Source organism: Sorex araneus, chromosome 5 (assembly GCF_027595985.1).
Source record: "Sorex araneus isolate mSorAra2 chromosome 5, mSorAra2.pri, whole genome shotgun sequence".
NCBI classification, from domain to species: Eukaryota; Metazoa; Chordata; class Mammalia; order Eulipotyphla; family Soricidae; genus Sorex; species Sorex araneus.
The window spans coordinates 136144212-136157717 of NC_073306.1; the positions used below are offsets into that span (position 1 = coordinate 136144212).

At 39.5% G+C, this 13506-nt stretch overlaps 1 pseudogene; it reads left to right on the forward strand.

Moving 5' to 3' along the window:
- Window positions 1–1242: 1242 nt before the first annotated feature.
- LOC129405369 (U1 spliceosomal RNA) lies at window positions 1243–1483 on the forward strand (annotated as a pseudogene).
- The last annotated feature ends 12023 nt before the right edge of the window (window positions 1484–13506 follow it).

The window sequence follows — 13506 nt, forward strand, 5'->3', positions numbered from 1 at the left end:
CTTGTGTGTAACTAGGCATAGCTATTAAATTCATGAAACTCAGCACTTTAAAATCTGATTTTATAACCTATGTCATAGACCTAAAAATTTCAAATAGTGTCCCAAAGCGCAGAGTTTCCAATGTCCCTACCACTTCCTCAGGCCAAGATATTTCCTGGCTCCAGGATCAAATGCGGGTTTGCACATTTCTTTTATCTTTGTGTCTCTTTTCATTCCTTTGGTTAACAGCAATTTTTGAACCTTTATTATTTTTTTCCTATTGTCAGTGCTGAGAAGTATAGGTAGGTGGTTTTGTAAAAGTTCCTTTGTCTGATTATATTTTCTGTTTCTGCTTATTGGTTTCAAGTGGTGTAGCTTTAGCAGGGAGACTTGTAGAAGGGCTGTGTCCCTCTCCAGATATTGGCACAGGAGTTCTATGACTCAAGCAGGTCATGTCGATACAATCACGTTTGCTCACTTCTTCCAGCTTGTGTCTGCCTTATGCCTGTATCATGAAGTTATCCCCTCCCTTCACTCTAAATAAGCAATGAGAAGAGGCACGAATTTACATGGCTCTTCTATCTCCAAAAGCCTCTAACCTTCATTGTTAATTTTCTCCCAAGGCAATTATTATTATAATTTTTTTGCAATCGTGCACTTACACCTTTGTCATTACCACAACACTTATTAGTGGGATGGATCTTCTAGAAAACAAAAGCAAAGAACACAAATCTTTCCTTCTTTTCTCAGAAACGTGCATATGTATGTGTATGTATCACCTTATTGTATCACTATAGGTGTCTGGGCTTCATTTTCATTCCATTTGTCAAAATCAGTTACCATTATTTGTCATGATTGGCTGTCATACTTAAAATTTCCAGGTTTAGTATCCAGCTGTTTCTTACATTATTTTTGATGTGTTCTCATCAGATTTTCAACACTTCTATATCCTAGAAGAGAAATGTGTTAAAAAAAATCACCTTTCAGCTTCTGTTTTAGTCATGGTATCATCATATTTCTGTATAATGATGACAGATATGGTACATATAAGCACCAGCTGTCCACACATTCATACACGTGCATATATGTGAAGTCATTAGTTCATATTAATGCATTTTATTCCAAATCACAACCTACAAGAACTCCCAGGACCTGGGAAGGGAAAAGGAAACAGAGCAAATTAAGTATTTCTTTGTGTTTTGGGAAAGGATGTGAAGTATAGTCTCTCCAGTCAACATTTTGTTGGAAAGAATTAGGATGCATATACTTACCTGGCAGGGGAGATACCAAATTATGGTTTGAAATACAGATACTGAAAGGTTATTATTTTACCCTCTACCTATTTTCAATACTCAGTTCTTGATCACAAAGGTGGTTTTCCCAGGGTGAGGCTTATCCATTCATTGCACTACGGATGTGCTGACCCTTTCGATTTCCCCAAATGTGGGAAACTCAACTGCATAATTTGTGGTACTGGGGGGGACTGTATTTGCGCTCTCCCTTAAAAAATAAGAAAGAATTAGGATGTACGGACACGCCTAGGGAAAAATAGCATACTATTTTTTTAATAGATAAACAAAATGTCTGCTAAAACAAAATTGAGCATCTGTTGGTTAAAAAGAAGCATAGAAATGAACATTAGGTTGGCAGCTAGCAATGAGTTTTGCAACATGACTTATCAGTGAGAGGAAATCACGTAGAATGTCACGTTGCTTAATTCTGAGTAAATGACAGTATTTAATCTTTCATGCACGAAGCAGGAGTTTCAGATGGTAGTATTTGAGCTTTCCGTTTTTATTTTAAATAAATATTAATACAACAAAATGTAGAAACATCTCAGTAGAATAGTGTTTATGAAGAAATGATAAATGATAAAATAATTATTTATTCTGTCATATATTCTTCCTTGTACAAAGGATACATAATGAGTCCAATCAATTGTCTTATTTTTATTTTAGATTTCCTTCTTTTATTTTTATATATTTTAATTGAAACACAGTAATATACAAAGTTGTTCATGATTGGGTTTTAGCCATATAATGTCCTAACACCCATCCCTTCACCAGTGTACATTTCCCACCAGTGTCCCTGGTTTCTCTTCCCTCTATGGAAGGCTCGCTCTGCTGTGTGTGTGTGTGTGTGTGTGTGTGTGTTTCTTTCTCTGTCTCTCTTTTTCTCTATCACTCTTTCTGTGTCTCTCCTTTTGGGGATTATGGTTTGCAATACAAATACTGAAAGGTTATTATGTTACCCTTTACCTATTTTCAATACTCAGTTCTTGTCCAGAGTGATCATTTCTATTACCATCATACTGGTCCCTTCTCTATTCTAACCAAGTGCTTTAGAAGGTATCAATATGACTTCTGATGTGATTTTTCTCTTTTATTTTATTTTATTTGCATGACTACCGATTTTTCTCTTTTAGTCATGGTACCTCCAGTTTTTTGTTCTTTTTTATAAATGATAACAGACATGATACATATAAATACTAGCTGTCCACACATTCATACACATGCATATATGTGACTTGTGATGTCAATGTGGTTTGTGATATCTTACTGTCATACTGGTCCCTTCTCTATCTCAATCAAGTGTTTCAGATGGTGTCAGTATGACTTGTGATTCCTCCATTACCCTAACCCTGGCCCTCATCCATACCTTATTTTTACTTTTATGTTCCTTTTTTTAACCTCATGGTTTTGCTTTGGCTCCTCCCTGCTTTTTAAAATCTTTTATCAGCTGCTGAATAAGAAATACTTCTGAAAGAAACCTATTTTTAGAAAGAATAGCTCTATTCCCAAAAGATCATATGGATGAGCCACAAGAGATCAGTGGCAAAAGAGGTCCATATTTTTACACAAAAAGGATTTTATGCTTTCCCCGGTGAAATGTGTTAAATGTGGCCTCAGCGGGTCTACCATTGAGTCTCTGACTTATGGTTGGGGAAGTAACAAACCACAAAAATGGGATCCTGAGGATTCCTGCTAGAGAGTCACTCTTCAATCTTTGAGAATGTTGACTTACAAACCGGGCCTTAATGGAGCGCTGTTTTCCTTGTAGAGAAAAATCACAGCAAATCTTCTACGTCTGGGGGAAGAAAAAGCTAAGAGGAACTTGTCATTATTTGAAGCTGACTTATCAATCATGTTCGGTCCCAAGTCACAATTTGTCCAATTCTCTCCCTAAACACATGTGTATTATTAGGAAAGACATAGTTTAAAATAGTTTGAAATGGATGGGAAAGCATTGCTCTGATTTCTTTTCACCAAAAAATAATCCCCTTTGAGATTATATTTCACTGGAACAACATTTTAAAGCCATAACACATCTCCAGTCTAGTAAATAAGCCCAGTTACTGCGTATTTGCTGTCATGGGGCCAGGAACACAACTCTGGGGACAACTGACCTTGTTTCTTTGGGTTTGGTCATCAGTACACAGACACAATCATCTATAAATCAATGTTTCCAGGTTGAAATACTGGAATTCTAGTTTGTCTAGGCCTTTGACATATAACTAATTGCCAAGAAAACAATATCACTAAATGAAAAGTTAGCTCCACCACTCCAATATAAAATTTAAAATTGTGACTTTAGGTAGCCTGAGGGGTTTTTGATTTTATGTTGCCAAACACACAAAACCAAAAGATCTTTCCTTAATACTTGAATTCCATATACTATTTATATTAATTGACACATGAGAGTGATGATATTTTGGAAGAGTGTCTTAGAAGTACATTCATGACCCAAGTTAACTGGCTACTAGGGACCCAAGTTACTCCACGGGTGGCAAAAATTCTGAAGACGAGTTCGGGAGCTGCAGCAGGGCCCGTGCCTCCGATTGGCATTTGTATTTGCAAATTCAAACAGAACTCTTCTGTTGGAATTAATCTGTAATTGACCCCAGAGCTCTAGGATCATAAAGTATTTACCGCATCCGTTAGAGTTTGTGTTCTTCAGAAGAGTATTTCAGAAAATGTTTCCAGAATTGTGTTGAAGCACTGAAATGACTCTCACAATAGTGTTTTTAAAGCTTGTCACTCCCAGCACTGCTCAAATAGAGACTACATACATTTCTATAGCTAAGTGACTCTAACATCTTGACATGGTAAAAAACAATAAGACAGCTATTAAAAATCTCAATAGAATATTTAATACTAATTTCTAAGAGCATCATAAGGGTTCAGAACAGATGGCCTCTGTGCTTCCTATATTGTCAAATGCTGACAACAGAAACGTCGGTACCCAACAAGTTTCACCAACTTGAGGAGAGAGGGAGAGCCATTGAGAGGAATGAAAATGTTCTTCTCAGCCTAGCCCCCGGGAAGTTTCTTTTGGTGTGATTCTGGATTGTAGACAAACATAGGGTCTTGATTGTAGACACTGCAGGTTTTGATACTGTTGTAGAGTAATTGCAGTGATGTCAGATGGACACCTGGGAACACGCAGGATTAGACTCCACACTGAATCTTTCTCATCGCACGTTTCCTTTATGTTAATAGCCACACTCTCTTGATTCAGCGTCATAATCCCTCTTTCCATTCTTCTAGAATTTCTTCACTCCTCCACTCCCCATACACACTTAATTCCAATAGTTTACTCTCCTTTTTTCCTTAGCACTACTGCAGTTTTCAATCCTGCTTCTGTCATTCACCAGAAACCATTGTTAAAGTAGCCCGGATGCACCCTAGAGCTAATTGTGTTGTCTAGACACTGCAACATCCCAGCCCTGGTTCTAATTAGTTCTCTCATTTGCCCTATAACCAATCAACCTAATTTCTTATTATTTTCCCAAGCAGACCATTTGAAGCCGCTATGTTCTCCTCTTGCAGAGACACAGAGCTTGACCCAGCACTGTCTGTGATTGTTTTCCTTTTATGTCTCAAAGGTCCTACTCTATTGCCTCTGACCTACTCACAGCTTCCTTATTCACTTCAGCCACCTGTGATGGAGATGCTCTGTCCAATATCCATCTTTTTTCTGCTGATCACAGCTGCAGTTTCCTATCTAGGTGGTCTGTCTGTCTTTCCGTTTGTCCATTGTGTGTCAAGTGTTGGGTGTGCTCACGGGATGATGCCTTGCCAGAGTGATGGAGATTGAGTAAGTTTTACCCATGAAATTCTGTTCCAGTGGTCACTTCCAAAAGCTTTTGGGGGGGATTAGAGGGAGGAAGAAGAGCTCCTACACCTTCCTCCACTGCTTGGAAATCAGTTTTGTAATCCAAGGCTAAGGGTACATAATTTTTTTGATACTGTCACTGTGTCACTGTCATCCCATTGCTCATCGATTTGCTCAAGCAGGCACCAGTAACGTCTCCATTGTGAGACTTGTAACTGTGTTTGGCATATTGAATACGCCACGTAGCTTGCCAGGATCTGCCGGGCGGGTGAGATACTCTTGGTAGCTTGCCAGGCTCTCCAAGAGGAGCAGAGGAATCGAACCTGGGTCAGCTGCATGCCAGACAAATGCCCTACTCACGGTGCTATCGCTCCAGCTCCACCCCCACATAACTGAAGATTTGATACTGTAGATTTCCATACTTTTGTCTCTTTTCCACAGATGAGATCATCCAGCATTTGTCCTTCTCTTTCTGACTTATTTTCCTTAACATGATTTCCTCCACAGAACAGCCATGTAACCCATGTAACAGCCAACAGTAGGCATGCATCTTTTCTTGTTGTTGAATTGTATTTTATTTTGTCTATTTATAATAACTTGTTTATCTTTTCATCTGTTGCTGGATTTGGGGGGTTTATCTTTTCATCTGCTGGGTATTTGAGTTGTTTCCATATCCTGGCTATTGTACTGAGCACTTTAATAAGCAAAGGGTTGCATCTATCTTTCAAAGTGCTTTTATATTTGGGAGGTAGAAGCCAAGAAGTATAATCAATGGGTTACATGAGGAATCTATATTTTATTATCCACAGTGGCTGAACCAGACAACACTTCCACCAATACCAAACAAGTTCTCTTTATTTTATTTATTTATTTATTTATTATTTTAATGAATCATCATGAGGTACATTTACAGACTTACAGACTTTCATAATTTCATTTCAGTCAAACAATGTTCAAGCACCCATCCCTCTACCACAGTGCTATTCTTCACCACCAATTTTCCCAGTATCTCTCCCCCCACCCCCACCCCTTCCCACCTCCAGCAATACTACTTCTGGCAAATGTCCTACCCGATGTGCTATTGCTCCAGTCCCAGTAATACCACTTCTGGGAATATATCCCAGAGATGCAAATAAGTACAGTGAAAATGACACTTATATGTTTATTGCAACACTATTTGCAATAGGTAGAATCTGGAAAAAACTCGAGTGCCCGAGAATTGGTTAAAGAAACGTTGGCATATCTATACAATGGACTATTATGCAGCTGTTAGAAAAAAAATGAAATCATGAAACTTGCATATAACTGGATCATCATGGAGTGTAATATGCTAAATGAAATGAGTCAGAAAGAGAGGGACAGACATGAAAGGACTGCACTCATATGTGGAATATCACTGTCACTGTCATCCCGTTGCTTATCGATTTGCTCGAGTGGGCACCAGTAACGTCTCTCATGGTGAGACTTCTTGTTATTGTTTTTGGCATATCAATTACATCATGGGTAGCTTGCCAGGCTCTGCCATACAGGCGAGATACTCTTGGTAGCTTGCCGGGCTCTCTGAGAGGGGCAGAGGAATGGAACACGAACACCGGTTGGCTGCATGCAAGGTGAACACCCTACTGCTGTACTATCGCTCCAGCCTATGTGGCATATAAAGTAACATAATAGGAGACTAACACCTAAGGACAGTTGAAATCAGGGTCAGGAAGACTGCCCCACGGCTTGATAGTCGATGTGCTGGGGGAAAAGGTAACTGAGGTGGAGAGAGGAGCACTAAGTAAATGATGGTTGAAGGGTTCGCTCGGGATAGTAGACACGTGTTGAAAGTAGACTACGGACCAAACGAGATGGCCGCTTGTTACCTGTGTTGCAAACATAACACCCAAAAAGGACAGAGAGAGTAAGAGGGATTGTGTCTGCTGCTGAATATGGTTTCTTTTTCCACCACATCCTTGTCCAAAATGGCTATTTCCAGTCTCTTTGACCTCTGCCTTTCTCACTGGTGTAAGATAAAATCTCATCTTTGTTTTGATTTGTCTTTCCATGACAAAAATGACAAAAAAGAGCACTTTCTCCTAAGTCTACTGGTCAACCATATGTCTTCTTTGGGTGAGGGTCGATTTCTTCTCCCCATCTTGAAATGGGATGATTTGATAATTGTTGAATTTTGCGAGTTCTTTAGAAACTCACCTAAAAACTGTTTTCTTTCTTCATCTCTCTCTTTCTTTCTTTTTTTGACTTATGCTAATCCTTTCTGGTCAGCATGATGCTAAATCATTAGAGGCTAAAGGCTTCAAAACCAACTGTTTCCCCCCCCCTACACACACACTGGATTTTCTATTATTCTCATTCATGCATCTTTGGTCTTTATGTTTGTCCATTTTCCAATGTTTTTGTTTTTCTTTTTTGACTACTTATCAGTAAGAAACCAACGCATCTTAAGCTTTTATCGAACCTAATCAAAGCATGTGGGGGGGACGCCACGAATAGAAAACTTAACCATACAAATGGTTTTGGTAATTTTAAGTCCAGTGGAGGGAGCTGGTTTGCCATTTAGAAACACAAGCAGAGCTGACAGGATACAGCACATGAAATTGCATTTTTCCCTCCTTCCTGCCATATGCAAGCCAAGGAAACTGCTTTTACTAATAATTTGGTAACAAAAATGAACAAGGTGTTAATCTTTCAAATGAAGATGGAAATATTTTTCCTATTGACTGACTCTGTGGGACTATTTCTAACTGTACTATCCTCAGGGAAGAGGCCCGGGATATCATTTTACTGTCACGTAAAATACTGCATTGTGTTTTAGTCAAATACATTTTATGCTTTGACAGTTTCTCTCTTTCTCTCTCTTTTTCCTTACCTCATGACACTCCCTATACCAGCCCCATTTCTCCCCACTGTACAGTTTCAGTTTCTTTTGTCTCTGTCTGTCTGTCTGTCTGTCTGTCTGTCTGTCTGTCTCTCTCTCTTTTTCTCTCTCTGCAATTTAGATGAAAGAATCTCTTGGAGCAGAATCTTTCCTCATAGTATATATATGTCAGCTTGTTCTAAGTAGTAAACAGATATAACTCCCCAAAACCAAATGCTGTAGGGTATTAGGAGTTCCCAGCTTCAGGCAAAGACCCCTGTGTGATAAAGAAAAATATATTAATATAATAATAACTATAATAATGATGATAAGTATGATAATCATGTAAAATTCCTTTTTTATTTCCAAGAAGATAAAAGCACTTTTTCATGAATACTAGCTTACATAAAAGAGTTTGGCAGGGCAGTGGGGAGGGAAAAAAAGAGAAAATGCCTCCTTTGAAGTAATTTTATATTCCATAATGCAGTAAAAATGATTCATTTAGGTTGTTTTCAAGTCAAATAGGGTGGGGAATGAAATTTTGATGTAATCTATAGTAAATAAAATTTTCTTAATTTTTGGAGATTTTGTATAATTTTTTTTTCTTACCAGAGAAAAACTTGATCTGCGACAAAAGACACAAATTGCTTTACTTTCAGTTTCACCTTTAATTTATGTCAACTTTTATTAGAAGTGAACTCTCAGGAATGATGGAATTTGTATTTTCTCTCATCATCCTCGTATCTTAGTGTATAATAATGATTGTATTCTGTTGTCCAACTAATTCAGTTTCCTAGAAGTGATTACTGGATTACTGTCATCTTAAAGGTGTAATTCTAAGTGTGATGACTTATTTTTACAGAAGGAAAACTACTACTCTGTGAAATCATAATATGGGTAGAGGTATGGATGGAGAGCTAATATTAAATGCATTATGGATAGGCTGGGACTGTAATAAAGCCAGGGAGACTTCTTATTCTGAAAAACAGTGGGAAGTCCAGCATAGATCAAAGCCTGGAGAACAGCAAAGCCACTAATAGAGAAAGCCCCGGGGATGGTGGAGTAACCTCAGCTGATGCTGGGGGCCGCTCGAGACCCAGGCCTGCACCCTGCTGTCTCCATTAGGAAGAGTCAAAGAGAGACCTTCCCCGTCATTCCTAGGTCTGGCATCTGGGATAGACTCAAGGATCCGACCAGGCTTCCCAAATACGACCCTGGAGTTGGTTCCCATTTCACCCCCTGAAGGACTTGGAACAATGGGCTGAGTAGAAGGTGCCAACCCCGTTTGGAACTGGTGATCGCCTTACTGGTTCTTGGGGGGAGTGGGAATGAGAGAGGGAATGAGAGACAGAGAGAGACACACACAGAGAGAGTGAGAGAGAGACAGAGGGTTGCTACGGGTTTACATCTATGTAATTATTTTAGGTCATTTCTTCTGACTCTTTGGTCTTGTTTTGTTAGTCTGTGCGTCATAAGTCATTTAAGAACTTAGGGAGCAAATTTTTAAACTCTTCTTAGGAAAAGCTTTCATTTCCCATTGGTGGGGTAGGGCTGGCACTCAGTGGCGAACGTGTCCCGCGTTGGTGCCAGAGTCTTCTCCCTCGAAAGGGGGTATAGGCGAAGCGTTATTCTTCCTTTCCTTTATGAACCTCCTTGTCTCCCCATTTGTCTTACCAGAACATGGCCATTACAGGAGTCATGTGTGTTTACTCTTCCAACACACGTACCCATTCTCATGTTGAAAGTTTTTCCCCTGGGGCCATGGACATGGTTCAAAGAGGGTAGAGTCCATGTTTGATATGTATAAGACCCCAAGTGTGATTCTGGCCATCCCCTAATTCCCTTTCAGGCTTTCTGCCACCTCTCCTCCATCTTTATCACATGACCCAGTGTGTTTTGTCTATAGGGCATGTGTCGCTACTCAGTTTCTGTGATATTCATGTCGCATATCGATTTCTTCTGAGTCCGTTTCTTGAATGTTGCTAGAACTTCAGCTGTATGTATGCGGCAACTTTTCTATTCTTTAATTTTTGGTTTTGTGCCATAGCCCTTGGCTCTGGAGTGGGGTTAATCCCTGCGAAAGGTGCTTGAGATTTCCTCCTGGGGGTTCTGCAGTTTCAGGGCTCAAGGAACATTCTGCAGCCCTAGGCAGCTCTCTGGCCCCAGTGCCTGAGAGGTTTTTCAAAACAGAATGGCACAGGGTGGACGTAACAGTTAAAAAGATCATGGCTTCTACAGGGATAGTACAGCGGGTAGGGCACTTGCCTTGCATGTGGCTGACCAGGTTTGATCCCCTGTACCATAGTTGGTGCTCTGAGCCCCACCAGGAGTGATTTCTGAGCACAGAGCCAGGAGCAAGCCCTGAGCACCAATGGGGGTGCCACTCCTACCCCCAAATAATTGTAAGTAAGAACAGAGAGATGGTACACGTGTCAAAGCATTTGCCTTGCATGCAACTAATCCTGGTTTAACCCCTGGCATTGCACAGGATCCTTGAGTCTTGCCAGAAGTAATCCCTGAGCACAGGCCCAGGAGTAAGCCCTCAGCATACCCAGGTGTGGCCCAAAAAGAAAGGAAGGAAAAACTCATGTGTTTTAGCTTTAAGGAAGTTGAAATTTTTTGTACCTAATTATTTTATAAAGCTGTCATTTTTCAGTTGGAATCACTCCTTTCTCTGTCCACGGACAGGGCCATCTGTTAATTTGCAGTGGTAATTGTTTCCACAGATGGGTGTTAAATTATAGACATGACCAAGACAACATGGCACACATGTTAGTATCCTTTGCCAATGGACGTTTTGGTGTTCATTTTAGACACCAGACCAGTTACTCTCCTTAGAAGCCCCACATAAATCTAACGAATTGTCTACTGAGGCAGCTTCAAAACAGGTTAGTTATGCCATGGGGGTTTGGGTTCAAGCTGTGAATACTGGAGCTTGGAGAAAACCTGGATTTCCCTGTCAACCAAGCAGTAGAGACTATGAAAGCAGATTTCTGCAAAGGAAATTTATTTGCTCAATTTGTTTGCCATGCTTGTGTTCTACCCACATAGCTTTAGTTTCTGAAAATTTATTCCCTATTCCTCCCCTCCCCCACACCTCCTCAGAGAAGTTCCTCAAGCAGACACAAATTTTGATCAAATTGTGTGTGTGTGTTTTTTAACTGCCAATCAGGTGGCTGATAGGGAATCAGTTTATGTGATTTGTCTTTTTTTTTTTTTGCATTATACATGTTGGCAGTAAAATTACACTGGGCTACAATTGCAATAGAATATGCCATCTGTGATAAATGTCTACCCATTATTTTTTCTTAATTTGGAGATTATCACCACTTTTGTTGAAAGGGAGAGCATAACAACATTTCCAAACAAAATGTGGAGTTTGTTTGGAATACACATCGGCTGTATTAAAAATGCTCTCTGCTCTTCAGAGAAGTCTTGGTTTCTGGGCAGTGTCGTGGACATCTGTCGCTCTCCAATACTCAGATTTTACTTTTCATCCATGTTTCCATGGAGATGCACTTGATCTTGATCCCATGCCATCTGACTCAGGTGTGACTCATTTAGAAGTATTTCCTCACTTTCAAAGGGTGGGGAATGGCTCAAAGCTATTTATTAAGTGTAATGTAATCTCGGAAGACCCCCATATTTAAAGATGGGCAAAAAGACCAAGCTGATGATCCACAAATCGAAATTCTACGAAGTGTTCAGAAGACCAAGAATTAAGGCATTTTCAGTCCCACCAGACTAAAAGTCAAGAGTACACATCTATTGTATCAGTAACCCTAAGAGAGAAGAAGAATATTTGGAAAGAAATGCAACAAATTATAAGGAGTAATAAGGATGAAGGATGGGGAAAAAAGAAGAAAATAAAATTTTGCAATAAAATTCTGATCAGACTGGAAGCCTGAATATAGTTAGACTAGCTACCCACTTTCTAAGAGTTTTCAATTATTTAATTTTGTCTGTAGAGTATAAAGGATGTAAATCAGAATTTGATTACCTGCCTTGTATGCGTGAGACTCTGAATTTTGTTTCTGGCAACACACACAACAGACACATGTTAGCTTTGGTTCAGTTTAGTTTGATTAAACATTTCTGCCATTTTAACTTCCCAAATCATCAACTGCTGGAGTTAGACTTGCCAAATATAAAAATGGGTATCCAGATCCTTAGAAGTTGTACATGAGCTGGTCTTTCTATTGATATATCCCAAAAGGCACAAAATTTTGATGAAGTATGCATTCTATATGAACAATTTTTGAACCACAACTTATTATCCCTAAGCACTTTCTTCTTTTCTTTTTCCCTAAAAATCATTTTGGGAGACATATTTGCTAGTTGTACTTTGTGACATTTCTTCTGCCCAGATGGGGGAGAAATCCATATAAGAGTAGCTCAAACCGAAAAAAAAACCCCAGGAGTGTGTATTTTCCCATGCATTTCCAATTTATTTCAGGCCAAACGCAGGAGAAGAGAAGAGACAGATCACTCTATAATCTATTCAATTTCAATTTCTAAAGATGCTGCTGCTGATCAAAGGATACCCATGAGTAGCACATTTCCATAAAATGAATTTTGACAACGTTCCCCCACATGTGTGTCTCACGTTAGCTTTGGATTTGAAAGGAAAAATGGAGGTTGGCAGGAGAGATAAATGCAAGCGATAGTGACTGTGCTCGGGGCTGTCCAGGAGTCTGGGGCTGAGGATTTCTATAGTTTTCGAAGGCGGGCCTTAAAGTAGGCTTTGTAACCAGCTTTCTGAGCCATCACTTCTTGGTTCACAGTTTTGCTAGAAGAGTTTTTCTTTCCCCAGAATAGTGAATGGCTCAGAGAAAAACTCCTCTTCCACCCCCCACCCCGTCCCTATCCCTAATTTCATCTCAAAGAAGCCTGTGAGCCACATTGATGGAACTCCTTTACATTCTATCAGAATACATGCAGTCCCCTTAGATGCAATTGTGGGAGCTTCCACATGACTCTGTGCTATAGATAACAGACTTGGAGCACTGAATCCATCATTCCCAGATCAACATTTACAGCAGGCGAAATATTTGCATCCCAGATTTGCCTTCCTTTGTGTAAGCTTACAGTCGAAATAATGACATGTGCAATATGTGTATTTCCCCCCCCCCCCCAATGTGACTATTTTTAAAAAGATCGCAATTGTCTCCTTGACATAACTCAAAGCCATTCTGGGAGATTTGCTTTCTGTTCCCCCTTTTCTCTGATTCTCGGCAAATTTGTCTTAATCCTGTGAAAAGTCTGACTAATTCAGAATCCAGCTCCTGTAGACACTGCCAGTGCAAAGCAGGACAGGACCACAATGCAAATCAAAACATAGCAGGAAGCAGAGTGAATCAATGTAATTTAAGTTTTTGGAGGCCTACTCCTAGCTTGGTATCGAGCAAATAGTCAATTATTTAGGAGACATTTTCTTATTAAATATTAAATATTGTTACATAATACAAAATGGTTTTTTTGTTGTGTTCACATTCAATTTATTATCTTTGGCTTTTGCATTATTTTGTGCCTTTTCAACAAAATTAAGAATTTCT